At 47.4% G+C, this 16,869-nt stretch overlaps 53 non-coding genes across 53 annotated transcripts; all 53 read left to right on the top strand.

Moving 5' to 3' along the window:
- The first annotated feature begins 96 nt into the window (after positions 1–96).
- On the top strand, positions 97–169 carry trnav-cac (transfer RNA valine (anticodon CAC)). Its single transcript has one exon. It is a non-coding gene; the product is annotated as a tRNA-Val (tRNA).
- Positions 170–566: 397 nt separating this feature from the next.
- trnav-uac (transfer RNA valine (anticodon UAC)) lies at positions 567–639 on the top strand. The gene has a single exon. It is a non-coding gene; the product is annotated as a tRNA-Val (tRNA).
- A 346-nt stretch (positions 640–985) lies between these two features.
- Positions 986–1,058, top strand: trnav-uac (transfer RNA valine (anticodon UAC)). The gene has a single exon. It is a non-coding gene; the product is annotated as a tRNA-Val (tRNA).
- An 87-nt stretch (positions 1,059–1,145) lies between these two features.
- trnav-aac (transfer RNA valine (anticodon AAC)) lies at positions 1,146–1,218 on the top strand. Its single transcript has one exon. It is a non-coding gene; the product is annotated as a tRNA-Val (tRNA).
- Positions 1,219–1,305: 87 nt separating this feature from the next.
- trnav-cac (transfer RNA valine (anticodon CAC)) lies at positions 1,306–1,378 on the top strand. The gene has a single exon. It is a non-coding gene; the product is annotated as a tRNA-Val (tRNA).
- Positions 1,379–1,600: 222 nt separating this feature from the next.
- On the top strand, positions 1,601–1,673 carry trnav-aac (transfer RNA valine (anticodon AAC)). The gene has a single exon. It is a non-coding gene; the product is annotated as a tRNA-Val (tRNA).
- A 346-nt stretch (positions 1,674–2,019) lies between these two features.
- Positions 2,020–2,092, top strand: trnav-uac (transfer RNA valine (anticodon UAC)). The gene has a single exon. It is a non-coding gene; the product is annotated as a tRNA-Val (tRNA).
- A 346-nt stretch (positions 2,093–2,438) lies between these two features.
- Positions 2,439–2,511, top strand: trnav-uac (transfer RNA valine (anticodon UAC)). Its single transcript has one exon. It is a non-coding gene; the product is annotated as a tRNA-Val (tRNA).
- Positions 2,512–2,598: 87 nt separating this feature from the next.
- Positions 2,599–2,671, top strand: trnav-cac (transfer RNA valine (anticodon CAC)). Its single transcript has one exon. It is a non-coding gene; the product is annotated as a tRNA-Val (tRNA).
- An 86-nt stretch (positions 2,672–2,757) lies between these two features.
- On the top strand, positions 2,758–2,830 carry trnav-uac (transfer RNA valine (anticodon UAC)). The gene has a single exon. It is a non-coding gene; the product is annotated as a tRNA-Val (tRNA).
- A 246-nt stretch (positions 2,831–3,076) lies between these two features.
- trnav-cac (transfer RNA valine (anticodon CAC)) lies at positions 3,077–3,149 on the top strand. The gene has a single exon. It is a non-coding gene; the product is annotated as a tRNA-Val (tRNA).
- An 86-nt stretch (positions 3,150–3,235) lies between these two features.
- Positions 3,236–3,308, top strand: trnav-uac (transfer RNA valine (anticodon UAC)). The gene has a single exon. It is a non-coding gene; the product is annotated as a tRNA-Val (tRNA).
- A 246-nt stretch (positions 3,309–3,554) lies between these two features.
- trnav-uac (transfer RNA valine (anticodon UAC)) lies at positions 3,555–3,627 on the top strand. Its single transcript has one exon. It is a non-coding gene; the product is annotated as a tRNA-Val (tRNA).
- Positions 3,628–3,714: 87 nt separating this feature from the next.
- On the top strand, positions 3,715–3,787 carry trnav-aac (transfer RNA valine (anticodon AAC)). Its single transcript has one exon. It is a non-coding gene; the product is annotated as a tRNA-Val (tRNA).
- Positions 3,788–4,184: 397 nt separating this feature from the next.
- Positions 4,185–4,257, top strand: trnav-uac (transfer RNA valine (anticodon UAC)). Its single transcript has one exon. It is a non-coding gene; the product is annotated as a tRNA-Val (tRNA).
- An 87-nt stretch (positions 4,258–4,344) lies between these two features.
- trnav-uac (transfer RNA valine (anticodon UAC)) lies at positions 4,345–4,417 on the top strand. Its single transcript has one exon. It is a non-coding gene; the product is annotated as a tRNA-Val (tRNA).
- A 346-nt stretch (positions 4,418–4,763) lies between these two features.
- On the top strand, positions 4,764–4,836 carry trnav-cac (transfer RNA valine (anticodon CAC)). Its single transcript has one exon. It is a non-coding gene; the product is annotated as a tRNA-Val (tRNA).
- Positions 4,837–4,923: 87 nt separating this feature from the next.
- Positions 4,924–4,996, top strand: trnav-uac (transfer RNA valine (anticodon UAC)). Its single transcript has one exon. It is a non-coding gene; the product is annotated as a tRNA-Val (tRNA).
- Positions 4,997–5,083: 87 nt separating this feature from the next.
- trnav-aac (transfer RNA valine (anticodon AAC)) lies at positions 5,084–5,156 on the top strand. The gene has a single exon. It is a non-coding gene; the product is annotated as a tRNA-Val (tRNA).
- Positions 5,157–5,243: 87 nt separating this feature from the next.
- Positions 5,244–5,316, top strand: trnav-cac (transfer RNA valine (anticodon CAC)). The gene has a single exon. It is a non-coding gene; the product is annotated as a tRNA-Val (tRNA).
- Positions 5,317–5,562: 246 nt separating this feature from the next.
- Positions 5,563–5,635, top strand: trnav-aac (transfer RNA valine (anticodon AAC)). The gene has a single exon. It is a non-coding gene; the product is annotated as a tRNA-Val (tRNA).
- Positions 5,636–5,821: 186 nt separating this feature from the next.
- trnav-aac (transfer RNA valine (anticodon AAC)) lies at positions 5,822–5,894 on the top strand. Its single transcript has one exon. It is a non-coding gene; the product is annotated as a tRNA-Val (tRNA).
- Positions 5,895–6,291: 397 nt separating this feature from the next.
- On the top strand, positions 6,292–6,364 carry trnav-uac (transfer RNA valine (anticodon UAC)). Its single transcript has one exon. It is a non-coding gene; the product is annotated as a tRNA-Val (tRNA).
- A 346-nt stretch (positions 6,365–6,710) lies between these two features.
- On the top strand, positions 6,711–6,783 carry trnav-cac (transfer RNA valine (anticodon CAC)). Its single transcript has one exon. It is a non-coding gene; the product is annotated as a tRNA-Val (tRNA).
- An 87-nt stretch (positions 6,784–6,870) lies between these two features.
- trnav-uac (transfer RNA valine (anticodon UAC)) lies at positions 6,871–6,943 on the top strand. Its single transcript has one exon. It is a non-coding gene; the product is annotated as a tRNA-Val (tRNA).
- A 342-nt stretch (positions 6,944–7,285) lies between these two features.
- Positions 7,286–7,358, top strand: trnav-cac (transfer RNA valine (anticodon CAC)). Its single transcript has one exon. It is a non-coding gene; the product is annotated as a tRNA-Val (tRNA).
- A 246-nt stretch (positions 7,359–7,604) lies between these two features.
- Positions 7,605–7,677, top strand: trnav-aac (transfer RNA valine (anticodon AAC)). The gene has a single exon. It is a non-coding gene; the product is annotated as a tRNA-Val (tRNA).
- A 186-nt stretch (positions 7,678–7,863) lies between these two features.
- trnav-aac (transfer RNA valine (anticodon AAC)) lies at positions 7,864–7,936 on the top strand. Its single transcript has one exon. It is a non-coding gene; the product is annotated as a tRNA-Val (tRNA).
- Positions 7,937–8,333: 397 nt separating this feature from the next.
- On the top strand, positions 8,334–8,406 carry trnav-uac (transfer RNA valine (anticodon UAC)). Its single transcript has one exon. It is a non-coding gene; the product is annotated as a tRNA-Val (tRNA).
- An 87-nt stretch (positions 8,407–8,493) lies between these two features.
- On the top strand, positions 8,494–8,566 carry trnav-uac (transfer RNA valine (anticodon UAC)). Its single transcript has one exon. It is a non-coding gene; the product is annotated as a tRNA-Val (tRNA).
- Positions 8,567–8,652: 86 nt separating this feature from the next.
- trnav-cac (transfer RNA valine (anticodon CAC)) lies at positions 8,653–8,725 on the top strand. The gene has a single exon. It is a non-coding gene; the product is annotated as a tRNA-Val (tRNA).
- Positions 8,726–8,971: 246 nt separating this feature from the next.
- trnav-uac (transfer RNA valine (anticodon UAC)) lies at positions 8,972–9,044 on the top strand. The gene has a single exon. It is a non-coding gene; the product is annotated as a tRNA-Val (tRNA).
- A 346-nt stretch (positions 9,045–9,390) lies between these two features.
- On the top strand, positions 9,391–9,463 carry trnav-cac (transfer RNA valine (anticodon CAC)). Its single transcript has one exon. It is a non-coding gene; the product is annotated as a tRNA-Val (tRNA).
- Positions 9,464–9,550: 87 nt separating this feature from the next.
- Positions 9,551–9,623, top strand: trnav-uac (transfer RNA valine (anticodon UAC)). Its single transcript has one exon. It is a non-coding gene; the product is annotated as a tRNA-Val (tRNA).
- An 87-nt stretch (positions 9,624–9,710) lies between these two features.
- Positions 9,711–9,783, top strand: trnav-aac (transfer RNA valine (anticodon AAC)). Its single transcript has one exon. It is a non-coding gene; the product is annotated as a tRNA-Val (tRNA).
- A 406-nt stretch (positions 9,784–10,189) lies between these two features.
- Positions 10,190–10,262, top strand: trnav-aac (transfer RNA valine (anticodon AAC)). The gene has a single exon. It is a non-coding gene; the product is annotated as a tRNA-Val (tRNA).
- Positions 10,263–10,448: 186 nt separating this feature from the next.
- trnav-aac (transfer RNA valine (anticodon AAC)) lies at positions 10,449–10,521 on the top strand. The gene has a single exon. It is a non-coding gene; the product is annotated as a tRNA-Val (tRNA).
- Positions 10,522–10,918: 397 nt separating this feature from the next.
- On the top strand, positions 10,919–10,991 carry trnav-uac (transfer RNA valine (anticodon UAC)). The gene has a single exon. It is a non-coding gene; the product is annotated as a tRNA-Val (tRNA).
- An 87-nt stretch (positions 10,992–11,078) lies between these two features.
- On the top strand, positions 11,079–11,151 carry trnav-aac (transfer RNA valine (anticodon AAC)). The gene has a single exon. It is a non-coding gene; the product is annotated as a tRNA-Val (tRNA).
- Positions 11,152–11,337: 186 nt separating this feature from the next.
- Positions 11,338–11,410, top strand: trnav-aac (transfer RNA valine (anticodon AAC)). The gene has a single exon. It is a non-coding gene; the product is annotated as a tRNA-Val (tRNA).
- A 237-nt stretch (positions 11,411–11,647) lies between these two features.
- trnav-uac (transfer RNA valine (anticodon UAC)) lies at positions 11,648–11,720 on the top strand. Its single transcript has one exon. It is a non-coding gene; the product is annotated as a tRNA-Val (tRNA).
- Positions 11,721–11,807: 87 nt separating this feature from the next.
- On the top strand, positions 11,808–11,880 carry trnav-uac (transfer RNA valine (anticodon UAC)). Its single transcript has one exon. It is a non-coding gene; the product is annotated as a tRNA-Val (tRNA).
- A 346-nt stretch (positions 11,881–12,226) lies between these two features.
- Positions 12,227–12,299, top strand: trnav-cac (transfer RNA valine (anticodon CAC)). The gene has a single exon. It is a non-coding gene; the product is annotated as a tRNA-Val (tRNA).
- An 87-nt stretch (positions 12,300–12,386) lies between these two features.
- Positions 12,387–12,459, top strand: trnav-uac (transfer RNA valine (anticodon UAC)). Its single transcript has one exon. It is a non-coding gene; the product is annotated as a tRNA-Val (tRNA).
- Positions 12,460–12,546: 87 nt separating this feature from the next.
- trnav-cac (transfer RNA valine (anticodon CAC)) lies at positions 12,547–12,619 on the top strand. Its single transcript has one exon. It is a non-coding gene; the product is annotated as a tRNA-Val (tRNA).
- A 246-nt stretch (positions 12,620–12,865) lies between these two features.
- On the top strand, positions 12,866–12,938 carry trnav-aac (transfer RNA valine (anticodon AAC)). The gene has a single exon. It is a non-coding gene; the product is annotated as a tRNA-Val (tRNA).
- Positions 12,939–13,284: 346 nt separating this feature from the next.
- trnav-uac (transfer RNA valine (anticodon UAC)) lies at positions 13,285–13,357 on the top strand. The gene has a single exon. It is a non-coding gene; the product is annotated as a tRNA-Val (tRNA).
- Positions 13,358–14,182: 825 nt separating this feature from the next.
- On the top strand, positions 14,183–14,255 carry trnag-ucc (transfer RNA glycine (anticodon UCC)). The gene has a single exon. It is a non-coding gene; the product is annotated as a tRNA-Gly (tRNA).
- A 246-nt stretch (positions 14,256–14,501) lies between these two features.
- Positions 14,502–14,574, top strand: trnag-ucc (transfer RNA glycine (anticodon UCC)). Its single transcript has one exon. It is a non-coding gene; the product is annotated as a tRNA-Gly (tRNA).
- A 406-nt stretch (positions 14,575–14,980) lies between these two features.
- Positions 14,981–15,053, top strand: trnag-ucc (transfer RNA glycine (anticodon UCC)). Its single transcript has one exon. It is a non-coding gene; the product is annotated as a tRNA-Gly (tRNA).
- A 303-nt stretch (positions 15,054–15,356) lies between these two features.
- Positions 15,357–15,429, top strand: trnav-aac (transfer RNA valine (anticodon AAC)). Its single transcript has one exon. It is a non-coding gene; the product is annotated as a tRNA-Val (tRNA).
- Positions 15,430–15,994: 565 nt separating this feature from the next.
- Positions 15,995–16,067, top strand: trnav-cac (transfer RNA valine (anticodon CAC)). Its single transcript has one exon. It is a non-coding gene; the product is annotated as a tRNA-Val (tRNA).
- Positions 16,068–16,792: 725 nt separating this feature from the next.
- trnav-cac (transfer RNA valine (anticodon CAC)) lies at positions 16,793–16,865 on the top strand. The gene has a single exon. It is a non-coding gene; the product is annotated as a tRNA-Val (tRNA).
- Positions 16,866–16,869: the final 4 nt, after the last annotated feature.

The raw sequence follows: 16,869 nt of genomic DNA, 5'->3' as shown, positions 1-16,869 counted from the left end.
GCGGAAACAGTCGTTGGTGTTTCTTTCTTTGATTCCGAACTTCAACAATCAAACAGATAAACATAAGCTATGTCCCTGAAGGCACCATCTCATGTGGTTTCCGTAGTGTAGTGGTTATCACGTTCGCCTCACACGCGAAAGGTCCCCGGTTCGAGACCGGGCGGAAACAGTCGTTGATGTTTTTTTCTTTGATTCCCAACTTCAACATTCAAACAGATAAACATGCGCTATGTCCCTGAACGCACCATCTCATGTGGTTTCCGTAGTGTAGTGGTTATCATGTTCGCGAAAGGTCCCTGGTTCGAGACCGGGCGGAAACAGTCGTTGATGTTTTTTTCTTTATTCCGAACTTCAGCAATCAAACAGATAAACATACACTATGTCCCTGAACGCACCATCTCCTGTGGTTTCCGTAGCGTAGTGGTTATCACGTTCGCCTTACACGCGAAAGGTCCCCGTTTCGAGACCGGGCGGAAACAGTCGTTGATGTTTTTTTCTTTGATTCCCAACTTCAACATTCAAACAGATATACATAAACTATGTCCCTGAACACACCATCTCCTGTGGTTTCCGTAGTGTAGTGGTTATCACGTTCGCCTTACACGCGAAAGGTCCTCGGTTCGAGACCGGGCGGAAACAGTCGTTGGTCTTTCTTTCTTTGATTCCGAACTTCAACAATCAAACAGAGAAACATGCGATATGTCCCTGAACGCACCATCTCATGTGGTTTCCGTAGTGTAGTGGTTATCACGTTCTCCTAACACTCGAAAGGTCCCCGTTTCGAGACCGGTCGGAAACAATCGTTGATGGTTCCTGAACACACCGTCTCATGTGGTTTCCGTAGTGTAGTGGTTATCACGTTCGCGAAAGGTCCCCGGTTCGAGACCGGGCGGAAACAGTCGTTGATGTTTTTTTCTTTGATTCCCAACTTCAACATTCAAACAGATATACATAAACTATGTCCCTGAACACACCATCTCCTGTGGTTTCCGTAGTGTAGTGGTTATCACGTTCGCCTTACACGCGAAAGGTCCCCGGTTCGAGACCGGGCGGAAACAGTCGTTGGTGTTTCTTTCTTTGATTCCGAACTTCAACAATCAAACAGATAAACATAAGCTACGTCCCTGAACGCACCATCTCATGTTGTTTCCGTAGTGTAGTGGTTATCACGTTCGCCTAACACGCGAAAGGTCCCCGGTTCGAGACCGGGCGGAAACAGTCGTTGGTGTTTCTTTCTTTGATTCCGAACTTCAACAATCAAACAGATAAACATGCCCTATGTCCCTGAACGCACCATCTCATGTGGTTTCCGTAGTGTAGTGGTTATCACGTTCGCCTCACACGCGAAAGGTCCCCGGTTCGAGACCGGGCGGAAACAGTCGTTGATGTTTTTTTCTTTCTTCCGAACTTCAGCAATCAAACAGATAAACATACACTATGTCCCTGAACGCACCATCTCCTGTGGTTTCCGTAGTGTAGTGGTTATCACGTTTGCCTTACACGCGAAAGGTCCCCGTTTCGAGACCGGGCGGAAACAGTCGTTGATGTTTTTTTCTTTGATTCCGAAATTCAACAATCAAACAGATAGACATCTCATGTGGTTTCCGTAGTGTAGTGGTTATCACGTTCGCCTAACACGCGAAAGGTCCCCGGTTCGAGACCGGGCGGAAACAATCGTTGATGGTTCCTGAACACACCGTCTCATGTGGTTTTCGTAGTGTAGTGGTTATCACGTTCACGAAAGGTCCCCGGTTCGAGACCGGGCGGAAACAGTCGTTGGTGTTTCTTTCTTTGATTCCGAACTTCAACAATCAAACAGATAAACATAAGCTATGTCCCTGAAGGCACCATCTCATGTGGTTTCCGTAGTGTAGTAGTTATCACGTTCGCCTTACACGCGAAAGGTCCCCGTTTCGAGACCGGGCGGAAACAGTCGTTGATGTTTTTTTCTTTGATTCCCAACTTCAACATTCAAACAGATATACATAAACTATGTCCCTGAACACACCATCTCCTGTGGTTTCCGTAGTGTAGTGGTTATCACGTTCGCCTTACACGCGAAAGGTCCCCGGTTCGAGACCGGGCGGAAACAGTCGTTGGTCTTTCTTTCTTTGATTCCGAACTTCAACAATCAAACAGAGAAACATGCGATATGTCCCTGAACGCACCATCTCATGTGGTTTCCGTAGTGTAGTGGTTATCACGTTCTCCTAACACTCGAAAGGTCCCCGTTTCGAGACCGGGCGGAAACAATCGTTGATGGTTCCTGAACACACCGTCTCATGTGGTTTCCGTAGTGTAGTGGTTATCACGTTCGCGAAAGGTCCCCGGTTCGAGACCGGGCGGAAACAGTCGTTGGTGTTTCTTTCTTTGATTCCGAACTTCAACATTCAAACAGATATACATAAACTATGTCCCTGAACACACCATCTCCTGTGGTTTCCGTAGTGTAGTGGTTATCACGTTCGCCTTACACGCGAAAGGTCCCCGGTTCGAGACCGGGCGGAAACAGTCGTTGGTGTTTCTTTCTTTGATTCCGAACTTCAACAATCAAACAGATAAACATGCCCTATGTCCCTGAACGCACCATCTCATGTGGTTTCCGTAGTGTAGTGGTTATCACGTTCGCCTCACACGCGAAAGGTCCCCGGTTCGAGACCGGGCGGAAACAGTCGTTGATGTTTTTTTCTTTATTCCGAACTTCAGCAATCAAACAGATAAACATACACTATGTCCCTGAACGCACCATCTCCTGTGGTTTCCGTAGTGTAGTGGTTATCACGTTCGCCTTACACGCGAAAGGTCCCCGTTTCGAGACCGGGCGGAAACAGTCGTTGATGTTTTTTTCTTTGATTCCGAAATTCAACAATCAAACAGATAAACATAAGCTATGTCCCTGAACGCACCATCTCATGTGTTTTCCGTAGTGTAGTGGTTATCACGTTCGCCTCACACGCGAAAGGTCCCCGGTTCGAGACCGGGCGGAAACAGTCGTTGATGTTTTTTTCTTTATTCCGAACTTCAGCAATCAAACAGATAAACATAAGCTATGTCCCTGAACGCACCATCGCATGTTGTTTCCGTAGTGTAGTGGTTATCACGTTCGCCTCACACGCGAAAGGTCCCCGGTTCGAGACCGGGCGGAAACAGTCGTTGATGTTTTTTTCTTTATTCCGAACTTCAGCAATCAAACAGATAAACATACACTATGTCCCTGAACGCACCATCTCCTGTGGTTTCCGTAGTGTAGTGGTTATCACGTTCGCCTTACACGCGAAAGGTCCCCGTTTCGAGACCGGGCGGAAACAGTCGTTGATGTTTTTTTCTTTGATTCCGAAATTCAACAATCAAACAGATAAACATAAGCTATGTCCCTGAACGCACCATCTCATGTGTTTTCCGTAGTGTAGTGGTTATCACGTTCGCCTCACACGCGAAAGGTCCCCGGTTCGAGACCGGGCGGAAACAGTCGTTGATGTTTTTTTCTTTATTCCGAACTTCAGCAATCAAACAGATAAACATAAGCTATGTCCCTGAACGCACCATCGCATGTTGTTTCCGTAGTGTAGTGGTTATCACGTTCGCCTTACACGCGAAAGGTCCCCGTTTCGAGACCGGGCGGAAACAGTCGTTGATGTTTTTTTCTTTGATTCCGAAATTCAACAATCAAACAGATAAACATAAGCTATGTCCCTGAACGCACCATCTCATGTGGTTTCCGTAGTGTAGTGGTTATCACGTTCGCCTAACACGCGAAAGGTCCCCGGTTCGAGACCGGGCGGAAACAGTCGTTGGTGTTTCTTTCTTTGATTCCGAACTTCAACAATCAAACAGATAAACATAAGCTATGTCCCTGAAGGCACCATCTCATGTGGTTTCCGTAGTGTAGTGGTTATCACGTTCGCCTCACACGCGAAAGGTCCCCGTTTCGAGACCGGGTGGAAACAGTCGTTGATGTTTTTTTCTTTGATTCCCAACTTCAACATTCAAACAGATAAACATGCGCTATGTCCCTGAACGCACCATCTCATGTGGTTTCCGTAGTGTAGTGGTTATCATGTTCGCGAAAGGTCCCTGGTTCGAGACCGGGCGGAAACAGTCGTTGATGTTTTTTTCTTTATTCCGAACTTCAGCAATCAAACAGATAAACATACACTATGTCCCTGAACGCACCATCTCCTGTGGTTTCCGTAGTGTAGTGGTTATCACGTTCGCCTTACACGCGAAAGGTCCCCGTTTCGAGACCGGGCGGAAACAGTCGTTGACGTTTTTTTCTTTGATTCCCAACTTCAACATTCAAACAGATATACATAAACTATGTCCCTGAACACACCATCTCCTGTGGTTTCCGTAGTGTAGTGGTTATCACGTTCGCCTTACACGCGAAAGGTCCTCGGTTCGAGACCGGGCGGAAACAGTCGTTGGTCTTTCTTTCTTTGATTCCGAACTTCAACAATCAAACAGAGAAACATGCGATATGTCCCTGAACGCACCATCTCATGTGGTTTCCGTAGTGTAGTGGTTATCACGTTCTCCTAACACTCGAAAGGTCCCCGTTTCGAGACCGGTCGGAAACAATCGTTGATGGTTCCTGAACACACCGTCTCATGTGGTTTCCGTAGTGTAGTGGTTATCACGTTCGCGAAAGGTCCCCGGTTCGAGACCGGGCGGAAACAGTCGTTGGTGTTTCTTTCTTTGATTCCGAACTTCAACAATCAAACAGATAAACATAAGCTATGTCCCTGAAGGCACCATCTCATGTGGTTTCCGTAGTGTAGTGGTTATCACGTTCGCCTCACACGCGAAAGGTCCCCGGTTCGAGACCGGGCGGAAACAGTCGTTGATGTTTTTTTCTTTGATTCCCAACTTCAACATTCAAACAGATATACATAAACTATGTCCCTGAACACACCATCTCCTGTGGTTTCCGTAGTGTAGTGGTTATCACGTTCGCCTTACACGCGAAAGGTCCCCGGTTCGAGACCGGGCGGAAACAGTCGTTGGTGTTTCTTTCTTTGATTCCGGACTTCAACAATCAAACAGATAAACATAAGCTACGTCCCTGAACGCACCATCTCATGTTGTTTCCGTAGTGTAGTGGTTATCACGTTCGCCTAACACGCGAAAGGTCCCCGGTTCGAGACCGGGCGGAAACAGTCGTTGGTGTTTCTTTCTTTGATTCCGAACTTCAACAATCAAACAGATAAACATGCCCTATGTCCCTGAACGCACCATCTCATGTGGTTTCCGTAGTGTAGTGGTTATCACGTTCGCCTCACACGCGAAAGGTCCCCGGTTCGAGACCGGGCGGAAACAGTCGTTGATGTTTTTTTCTTTCTTCCGAACTTCAGCAATCAAACAGATAAACATACACTATGTCCCTGAACGCACCATCTCCTGTGGTTTCCGTAGTGTAGTGGTTATCACGTTTGCCTTACACGCGAAAGGTCCCCGTTTCGAGACCGGGCGGAAACAGTCGTTGATGTTTTTTTCTTTGATTCCGAAATTCAACAATCAAACAGATAGACATAAGCTATGTCCCTGAACGCACCATCTCATGTGGTTTCCGTAGTGTAGTGGTTATCACGTTCGCCTAACACGCGAAAGGTCCCCGGTTCGAGACCGGGCGGAAACAATCGTTGATGGTTCCTGAACACACCGTCTCATGTGGTTTTCGTAGTGTAGTGGTTATCACGTTCACGAAAGGTCCCCGGTTCGAGACCGGGCGGAAACAGTCGTTGGTGTTTCTTTCTTTGATTCCGAAATTCAACAATCAAACAGATAAACATAAGCTATGTCCCTGAACGCACCATCTCATGTGGTTTCCGTAGTGTAGTGGTTATCACGTTCGCCTAACACGCGAAAGGTCCCCGGTTCGAGACCGGGCGGAAACAGTCGTTGGTGTTTCTTTCTTTGATTCCGAACTTCAACAATCAAACAGATAAACATAAGCTATGTCCCTGAAGGCACCATCTCATGTGGTTTCCGTAGTGTAGTGGTTATCACGTTCGCCTCACACGCGAAAGGTCCCCGTTTCGAGACCGGGCGGAAACAGTCGTTGATGTTTTTTTCTTTGATTCCCAACTTCAACATTCAAACAGATAAACATGCGCTATGTCCCTGAACGCACCATCTCATGTGGTTTCCGTAGTGTAGTGGTTATCATGTTCGCGAAAGGTCCCTGGTTCGAGACCGGGCGGAAACAGTCGTTGATGTTTTTTTCTTTATTCCGAACTTCAGCAATCAAACAGATAAACATACACTATGTCCCTGAACGCACCATCTCCTGTGGTTTCCGTAGTGTAGTGGTTATCACGTTCGCCTTACACGCGAAAGGTCCTCGGTTCGAGACCGGGCGGAAACAGTCGTTGGTCTTTCTTTCTTTGATTCCGAACTTCAACAATCAAACAGAGAAACATGCGATATGTCCCTGAACGCACCATCTCATGTGGTTTCCGTAGTGTAGTGGTTATCACGTTCTCCTAACACTCGAAAGGTCCCCGTTTCGAGACCGGTCGGAAACAATCGTTGATGGTTCCTGAACACACCGTCTCATGTGGTTTCCGTAGTGTAGTGGTTATCACGTTCGCGAAAGGTCCCCGGTTCGAGACCGGGCGGAAACAGTCGTTGGTGTTTCTTTCTTTGATTCCGAACTTCAACAATCAAACAGATAAACATAAGCTATGTCCCTGAAGGCACCATCTCATGTGGTTTCCGTAGTGTAGTGGTTATCACGTTCGCCTCACACGCGAAAGGTCCCCGGTTCGAGACCGGGCGGAAACAGTCGTTGATGTTTTTTTCTTTGATTCCCAACTTCAACATTCAAACAGATATACATAAACTATGTCCCTGAACACACCATCTCCTGTGGTTTCCGTAGTGTAGTGGTTATCACGTTCGCCTTACACGCGAAAGGTCCCCGGTTCGAGACCGGGCGGAAACAGTCGTTGGTGTTTCTTTCTTTGATTCCGAACTTCAACAATCAAACAGATAAACATAAGCTACGTCCCTGAACGCACCATCTCATGTTGTTTCCGTAGTGTAGTGGTTATCACGTTCTCCTAACACTCGAAAGGTCCCCGTTTCGAGACCGGGCGGAAACAATCGTTGATGGTTCCTGAACACACCATCTCCTGTGGTTTCCGTAGTGTAGTGGTTATCACGTTCGCCTTACACGCGAAAGGTCCGGGCGGAAACAGTCGTTGGTGTTTCTTTCTTTGATTCCGAACTTCAACAATCAAACAGATAAACATGCCCTATGTCCCTGAACGCACCATCTCATGTGGTTTCCGTAGTGTAGTGGTTATCACGTTCGCCTCACACGCGAAAGGTCCCCGGTTCGAGACCGGGCGGAAACAGTCGTTGATGTTTTTTTCTTTCTTCCGAACTTCAGCAATCAAACAGATAAACATACACTATGTCCCTGAACGCACCATCTCCTGTGGTTTCCGTAGTGTAGTGGTTATCACGTTTGCCTTACACGCGAAAGGTCCCCGTTTCGAGACCGGGCGGAAACAGTCGTTGATGTTTTTTTCTTTGATTCCGAAATTCAACAATCAAACAGATAGACATAAGCTATGTCCCTGAACGCACCATCTCATGTGGTTTCCGTAGTGTAGTGGTTATCACGTTCGCCTAACACGCGAAAGGTCCCCGGTTCGAGACCGGGCGGAAACAATCGTTGATGGTTCCTGAACACACCGTCTCATGTGGTTTTCGTAGTGTAGTGGTTATCACGTTCACGAAAGGTCCCCGGTTCGAGACCGGGCGGAAACAGTCGTTGGTGTTTCTTTCTTTGATTCCGAAATTCAACAATCAAACAGATAAACATAAGCTATGTCCCTGAACGCACCATCTCATGTGGTTTCCGTAGTGTAGTGGTTATCACGTTCGCCTAACACGCGAAAGGTCCCCGGTTCGAGACCGGGCGGAAACAGTCGTTGGTGTTTCTTTCTTTGATTCCGAACTTCAACAATCAAACAGATAAACATAAGCTATGTCCCTGAAGGCACCATCTCATGTGGTTTCCGTAGTGTAGTGGTTATCACGTTCGCCTCACACGCGAAAGGTCCCCGTTTCGAGACCGGGCGGAAACAGTCGTTGATGTTTTTTTCTTTGATTCCCAACTTCAACATTCAAACAGATAAACATGCGCTATGTCCCTGAACGCACCATCTCATGTGGTTTCCGTAGTGTAGTGGTTATCATGTTCGCGAAAGGTCCCTGGTTCGAGACCGGGCGGAAACAGTCGTTGATGTTTTTTTCTTTATTCCGAACTTCAGCAATCAAACAGATAAACATACACTATGTCCCTGAACGCACCATCTCCTGTGGTTTCCGTAGTGTAGTGGTTATCACGTTCGCCTTACACGCGAAAGGTCCCCGTTTCGAGACCGGGCGGAAACAGTCGTTGATGTTTTTTTCTTTGATTCCCAACTTCAACATTCAAACAGATATACATAAACTATGTCCCTGAACACACCATCTCCTGTGGTTTCCGTAGTGTAGTGGTTATCACGTTCGCCTTACACGCGAAAGGTCCCCGGTTCGAGACCGGGCGGAAACAGTCGTTGATGTTTTTTTCTTTCTTCCGAACTTCAGCAATCAAACAGATAAACATACACTATGTCCCTGAACGCACCATCTCCTGTGGTTTCCGTAGTGTAGTGGTTATCACGTTCGCCTCACACGCGAAAGGTCCCCGGTTCGAGACCGGGCGGAAACAGTCGTTGATGTTTTTTTCTTTATTCCGAACTTCAGCAATCAAACAGATAAACATAAGCTATGTCCCTGAACGCACCATCTCCTGTGGTTTCCGTAGTGTAGTGGTTATCACGTTTGCCTTACACGCGAAAGGTCCCCGTTTCGAGACCGGGCGGAAACAGTCGTTGATGTTTTTTTCTTTGATTCCCAACTTCAACATTCAAACAGATATACATAAACTATGTCCCTGAACACACCATCTCCTGTGGTTTCCGTAGTGTAGTGGTTATCACGTTCGCCTTACACGCGAAAGGTCCTCGGTTCGAGACCGGGCGGAAACAGTCGTTGGTCTTTCTTTCTTTGATTCCGAACTTCAACAATCAAACAGAGAAACATGCGATATGTCCCTGAACGCACCATCTCATGTGGTTTCCGTAGTGTAGTGGTTATCACGTTCTCCTAACACTCGAAAGGTCCCCGTTTCGAGACCGGTCGGAAACAATCGTTGATGGTTCCTGAACACACCGTCTCATGTGGTTTCCGTAGTGTAGTGGTTATCACGTTCGCGAAAGGTCCCCGGTTCGAGACCGGGCGGAAACAGTCGTTGGTGTTTCTTTCTTTGATTCCGAACTTCAACAATCAAACAGATAAACATAAGCTATGTCCCTGAAGGCACCATCTCATGTGGTTTCCGTAGTGTAGTGGTTATCACGTTCGCCTCACACGCGAAAGGTCCCCGGTTCGAGACCGGGCGGAAACAGTCGTTGATGTTTTTTTCTTTGATTCCCAACTTCAACATTCAAACAGATATACATAAACTATGTCCCTGAACACACCATCTCCTGTGGTTTCCGTAGTGTAGTGGTTATCACGTTCGCCTTACACGCGAAAGGTCCCCGGTTCGAGACCGGGCGGAAACAGTCGTTGGTGTTTCTTTCTTTGATTCCGAACTTCAACAATCAAACAGATAAACATAAGCTACGTCCCTGAACGCACCATCTCATGTTGTTTCCGTAGTGTAGTGGTTATCACGTTCGCCTAACACGCGAAAGGTCCCCGGTTCGAGACCGGGCGGAAACAGTCGTTGGTGTTTCTTTCTTTGATTCCGAACTTCAACAATCAAACAGATAAACATGCCCTATGTCCCTGAACGCACCATCTCATGTGGTTTCCGTAGTGTAGTGGTTATCACGTTCGCCTCACACGCGAAAGGTCCCCCGTTCGAGACCGGGCGGAAACAGTCGTTGATGTTTTTTTCTTTCTTCCGAACTTCAGCAATCAAACAGATAAACATACACTATGTCCCTGAACGCACCATCTCCTGTGGTTTCCGTAGTGTAGTGGTTATCACGTTTGCCTTACACGCGAAAGGTCCCCGTTTCGAGACCGGGCGGAAACAGTCGTTGATGTTTTTTTCTTTGATTCCGAAATTCAACAATCAAACAGATAGACATAAGCTATGTCCCTGAACGCACCATCTCATGTGGTTTCCGTAGTGTAGTGGTTATCACGTTCGCCTAACACGCGAAAGGTCCCCGGTTCGAGACCGGGCGGAAACAATCGTTGATGGTTCCTGAACACACCGTCTCATGTGGTTTTCGTAGTGTAGTGGTTATCACGTTCACGAAAGGTCCCCGGTTCGAGACCGGGCGGAAACAGTCGTTGGTGTTTCTTTCTTTGATTCCGAAATTCAACAATCAAACAGATAAACATAAGCTATGTCCCTGAACGCACCATCTCATGTGGTTTCCGTAGTGTAGTGGTTATCACGTTCGCCTAACACGCGAAAGGTCCCCGGTTCGAGACCGGGCGGAAACAGTCGTTGGTGTTTCTTTCTTTGATTCCGAACTTCAACAATCAAACAGATAAACATAAGCTATGTCCCTGAAGGCACCATCTCATGTGGTTTCCGTAGTGTAGTGGTTATCACGTTCGCCTCACACGCGAAAGGTCCCCGTTTCGAGACCGGGCGGAAACAGTCGTTGATGTTTTTTTCTTTGATTCCCAACTTCAACATTCAAACAGATAAACATGCGCTATGTCCCTGAACGCACCATCTCATGTGGTTTCCGTAGTGTAGTGGTTATCATGTTCGCGAAAGGTCCCTGGTTCGAGACCGGGCGGAAACAGTCGTTGATGTTTTTTTCTTTATTCCGAACTTCAGCAATCAAACAGATAAACATACACTATGTCCCTGAACGCACCATCTCCTGTGGTTTCCGTAGTGTAGTGGTTATCACGTTCGCCTTACACGCGAAAGGTCCCCGTTTCGAGACCGGGCGGAAACAGTCGTTGATGTTTTTTTCTTTGATTCCCAACTTCAACATTCAAACAGATATACATAAACTATGTCCCTGAACGCACCATCTCATGTGGTTTCCGTAGTGTAGTGGTTATCACGTTCGCCTAACACGCGAAAGGTCCCCGGTTCGAGACCGGGCGGAAACAATCGTTGATGGTTCCTGAACACACCGTCTCATGTGGTTTTCGTAGTGTAGTGGTTATCACGTTCACGAAAGGTCCCCGGTTCGAGACCGGGCGGAAACAGTCGTTGGTGTTTCTTTCTTTGATTCCGAAATTCAACAATCAAACAGATAAACATAAGCTATGTCCCTGAACGCACCATCTCATGTGGTTTCCGTAGTGTAGTGGTTATCACGTTCGCCTAACACGCGAAAGGTCCCCGGTTCGAGACCGGGCGGAAACAGTCGTTGGTGTTTTTTTCTTTGATTCCCAACTTCAACATTCAAACAGATAAACATGCGCTATGTCCCTGAACGCACCATCTCATGTGGTTTCCGTAGTGTAGTGGTTATCATGTTCGCGAAAGGTCCCTGGTTCGAGACCGGGCGGAAACAGTCGTTGATGTTTTTTTCTTTATTCCGAACTTCAGCAATCAAACAGATAAACATACACTATGTCCCTGAACGCACCATCTCCTGTGGTTTCCGTAGTGTAGTGGTTATCACGTTCGCCTTACACGCGAAAGGTCCCCGTTTCGAGACCGGGCGGAAACAGTCGTTGATGTTTTTTTCTTTGATTCCCAACTTCAACATTCAAACAGATATACATAAACTATGTCCCTGAACACACCATCTCCTGTGGTTTCCGTAGTGTAGTGGTTATCACGTTCGCCTTACACGCGAAAGGTCCTCGGTTCGAGACCGGGCGGAAACAGTCGTTGGTCTTTCTTTCTTTGATTCCGAACTTCAACAATCAAACAGAGAAACATGCGATATGTCCCTGAACGCACCATCTCATGTGGTTTCCGTAGTGTAGTGGTTATCACGTTCTCCTAACACTCGAAAGGTCCCCGTTTCGAGACCGGTCGGAAACAATCGTTGATGGTTCCTGAACACACCGTCTCATGTGGTTTCCGTAGTGTAGTGGTTATCACGTTCGCGAAAGGTCCCCGGTTCGAGACCGGGCGGAAACAGTCGTTGGTGTTTCTTTCTTTGATTCCGAACTTCAACAATCAAACAGATAAACATAAGCTATGTCCCTGAAGGCACCATCTCATGTGGTTTCCGTAGTGTAGTGGTTATCACGTTCGCCTCACACGCGAAAGGTCCCCGGTTCGAGACCGGGCGGAAACAGTCGTTGATGTTTTTTTCTTTGATTCCCAACTTCAACATTCAAACAGATATACATAAACTATGTCCCTGAACACACCATCTCCTGTGGTTTCCGTAGTGTAGTGGTTATCACGTTCGCCTTACACGCGAAAGGTCCCCGGTTCGAGACCGGGCGGAAACAGTCGTTGGTGTTTCTTTCTTTGATTCCGAACTTCAACAATCAAACAGATAAACATGCCCTATGTCCCTGAACGCACCATCTCATGTGGTTTCCGTAGTGTAGTGGTTATCACGTTCGCCTCACACGCGAAAGGTCCCCGGTTCGAGACCGGGCGGAAACAGTCGTTGATGTTTTTTTCTTTCTTCCGAACTTCAGCAATCAAACAGATAAACATACACTATGTCCCTGAACGCACCATCTCCTGTGGTTTCCGTAGTGTAGTGGTTATCACGTTTGCCTTACACGCGAAAGGTCCCCGTTTCGAGACCGGGCGGAAACAGTCGTTGATGTTTTTTTCTTTGATTCCGAAATTCAACAATCAAACAGATAGACATAAGCTATGTCCCTGAACGCACCATCTCATGTGGTTTCCGTAGTGTAGTGGTTATCACGTTCGCCTAACACGCGAAAGGTCCCCGGTTCGAGACCGGGCGGAAACAATCGTTGATGGTTCCTGAACACACCGTCTCATGTGGTTTTCGTAGTGTAGTGGTTATCACGTTTACGAAAGGTCCCCGGTTCGAGACCGGGCGGAAACAGTCGTTGGTGTTTCTTTCTTTGATTCCGAACTTCAACAATCAAACAGATAAACATAAGCTATGTCCCTGAAGGCACCATCTCATGTGGTTTCCGTAGTGTAGTAGTTATCACGTTCGCCTTACACGCGAAAGGTCCCCGTTTCGAGACCGGGCGGAAACAGTCGTTGATGTTTTTTTCTTTGATTCCCAACTTCAACATTCAAACAGATATACATAAACTATGTCCCTGAACACACCATCTCCTGTGGTTTCCGTAGTGTAGTGGTTATCACGTTCGCCTTACACGCGAAAGGTCCCCGGTTCGAGACCGGGCGGAAACAGTCGTTGGTCTTTCTTTCTTTGATTCCGAACTTCAACAATCAAACAGAGAAACATGCGATATGTCCCTGAACGCACCATCTCATGTGGTTTCCGTAGTGTAGTGGTTATCACGTTCTCCTAACACTCGAAAGGTCCCCGTTTCGAGACCGGGCGGAAACAGTCGTTGGTGTTTCTTTCTTTGATTCCGAACTTCAACAATCAAACAGATAAACATGCGCTATGTCCCTGAACGCACCATCTCATGTGGTTTCCGTAGTGTAGTGGTTATCACGTTCGCCGCACACGCGAAAGGTCCCCGGTTCGAGACCGGGCGGAAACAGTCGTTGGTCTTTCTTTCTTTGATTCCGAACTTCAACAATCAAACAGAGAAACATGCGATATGTCCCTGAACGCACCATCTCATGTGGTTTCCGTAGTGTAGTGGTTATCACGTTCTCCTAACACTCGAAAGGTCCCCGTTTCGAGACCGGGCGGAAACAATCGTTGATGGTTCCTGAACACTCCGTCTCATGTGGTTTCCGTAGTGTAGTGGTTATCACGTTCGCGAAAGGTCCCCGGTTCGAGACCGGGCGGAAACAGTCGTTGGTGTTTCTTTCTTTGATTCCGAACTTCAACAATCAAACAGATAAACATGCGCTATGTCCCTGAACGCACCATCTCATGTGGTTTCCGTAGTGTAGTGGTTATCACGTTCGCCGCACACGCGAAAGGTCCCCGGTTCGAGACCAGGCGGAAACAGTCGTTGATGTTTTTTTGTTTATTCCGAACTTCAGCAATCAAACAGATAAACATAAGCTATGTCCCTGAACGCACCATCTCATGTGGTTTCCGTAGTGTAGTGGTTATCACGTTCGCCTTCCACGCGGAAGGTCCCCGTTTCGAGACCGGGCGGAAACAGTCGTTGGTCTTTCTTTCTTTGATTCCGAATTTCAACAATCAAACAGAGAAACATGCGATATGTCCCTGAACGCACCATCTCATGTGGTTTCTGTAGTGTAGTGGTTATCACGTTCTCCTAACACTCGAAAGGTCCCCGTTTCGAGACCGGGCGGAAACAGTCGTTGATGTTTCTTTCTTTGATTCCGAACTTCGCAATCAAACAGATAAACATACACTATGTCCCTGAACGCACCATCTCATGTGGTTTCCGTAGTGTAGTGGTTATCACGTTCGCCTTCCACGCGGAAGGTCCCCGTTTCGAGACCGGGCGGAAACAGTCGTTGGTCTTTCTTTCTTTGATTCCGAATTTCAACAATCAAACAGATAAACATAAGCTATGTCCCTGAACGCACCATCTCATGTGGTTTCCATAGTGTAGTGGTTATCACGTTCGCCTAACACGCGAAAGGTCCCTGGTTCGAGACCGGGCGGAAACAGTCGTTGGTGTTTCTTTCTTTGATTTTGAACTTCAACAATCAAACAGATAAACATGCGCTATGTCCCTGAATGCACCATCTCATGTGGTTTCCGTAGTGTACTGGTTATCACGTTCGCCTCACACGCGAAAGGTCCCCGGTTCGAGACCGGGCGGAAACAGTCGTTGGTGTTTTTTTCTTTGATTCCGAACTTCGCAATCAAACAGATAAACATACACTATGTCCCTGAACGCACCATCTCATGTGGTTTCCGTAGTGTAGTGGTTATCACGTTCGCCTTCCACGCGGAAGGTCCCCGTTTCGAGACCGGGCAGAAACATGTTATCTTAACATGTTATCAAGCGAAAGGTCCCCGGTTCGAGACCGGGCGGAAACAGTCGTTGGTGTTTTTTTCTTTGATTCCGAACTTCGCAATCAAACAGATAAACATACACTATGTCCCTGAACGCACCATCTCATGTGGTTTCCGTAGTGTAGTGGTTATCACGTTCGCCCTCCACGCGGAAGGTCCCCGTTTCGAGACCGGGCAGAAACAGTCGTTGGTCTTTCTTTCTTTGATTCCGAACTTCAACAATCAAACAGATAAACATGCGCTATGTCCCTGAACGCACCATCTCATGTGGTTTCCGTAGTGTAGTGGTTATCACGTTCGCCTAACACGCGAAAGGTCCCCGGTTCGAGACCGGGCGGAAACAGTCGTTGGTGTTTCTTTCTTTGATTCCGAACTTCAACAATCAAACAGATAAACATGCGCTATGTCCCTGAACGCACCATCTCATGTGGTTTCCGTAGTGTAGTGGTTATCACGTTCGCCGCACACGCGAAAGGTCCCCGGTTCGAGACCAGGCGGAAACAGTCGTTGATGTTTTTTTGTTTATTCCGAACTTCAGCAATCAAACAGATAAACATAAGCTATGTCCCTGAACGCACCATCTCATGTGGTTTCCGTAGTGCAGTGGTTATCACGTTCGCCTAACACGCGAAAGGTCCCCGGTTCGAGACCGGGCGGAAACTGTCGTTGGTGTTTCTTTCTTTGATTCCGAACTTCAACAATCAAACAGATAAACATGCGCTATGTCCCTGAACGCACCATCTCATGTGGTTTCCGTAGTGTAGTGGTTATCACGTTCGCTGCACACGCGAAAGGTCCCCGGTTCGAGACCAGGCGGAAACAGTCGTTGATGTTTTTTTGTTTATTCCGAACTTCAGCAATCAAACAGATAAACATAAGCTATGTCCCTGAACGCACCATCTCATGTGGTTTCCGTAGTGTAGTGGTTATCACGTTCGCCTCACACGCGAAAGGTCCCCGGTTCGAGACCGGGCGGAAACAGTCGTTGATGTTTTTTTCTTTGATTCCGAACTTCGCAATCAAACAGATAAACATACACTATGTCCCTGAACGCACCATCTCATGTGGTTTCCGTAGTGTAGTGGTTATCACGTTTGCCTTACACGCGGAAGGTCCCCGTTTCGAGACCGGGCGGAAACAGTCGTTGATGTTTTTTTCTTTGATTCCGAAATTCAACAATCAAACAGAGAAACATGCGATATGTCCCTGAATGCACCATCTCATGTGGTTTCCGTAGTGTAGTGGTTTGTCACGTTCTCCTAACACTCGAAAGGTCCCCGTTTCGAGACCGGGCGGAAACAGTCGTTGGTGTTTTTTTCTTTGATTCCGAACTTCGCAATCAAACAGATAAACATACACTATGTCCCTGAACGCACCATCTCATGTGGTTTCCGTAGTGTAGTGGTTATCACGTTCGCCTTCCACGCGGAAGGTCCCCGTTTCGAGACCGGGCAGAAAGAGTCGTTGGTCTTTCTTTCTTTGATTCCGAACTTCAACAATCAAACAGATAAACATGCGCTATGTCCCTGAACGCACCATCTCATGTGGTTTCCGTAGTGTAGTGGTTATCACGTTCGCCGCACACGCGAAAGGTCCCCGGTTCGAGACCAGGCGGAAACAGTCGTTGATGTTTTTTTGTTTATTCCGAACTTCAGCAATCAAACAGATAAACACAAGCTATGTCCCTGAACGCACCATCTCATGTGGTTTCCGTAGTGTAGTGGTTATCACGTTCGCCTCACACGCGAAAGGTCCCCGGTTCGAGACCGGGCGGAAACAGTCG

Source organism: Gasterosteus aculeatus, chromosome Y, assembly GCF_964276395.1.
Source record: "Gasterosteus aculeatus chromosome Y, fGasAcu3.hap1.1, whole genome shotgun sequence".
Lineage (NCBI taxonomy): Eukaryota > Metazoa > Chordata > Actinopteri > Perciformes > Gasterosteidae > Gasterosteus > Gasterosteus aculeatus.
The sequence above is the reverse complement of the archived record's forward strand: the minus strand, read 5'-3'. Positions and strand labels throughout refer to the sequence as shown.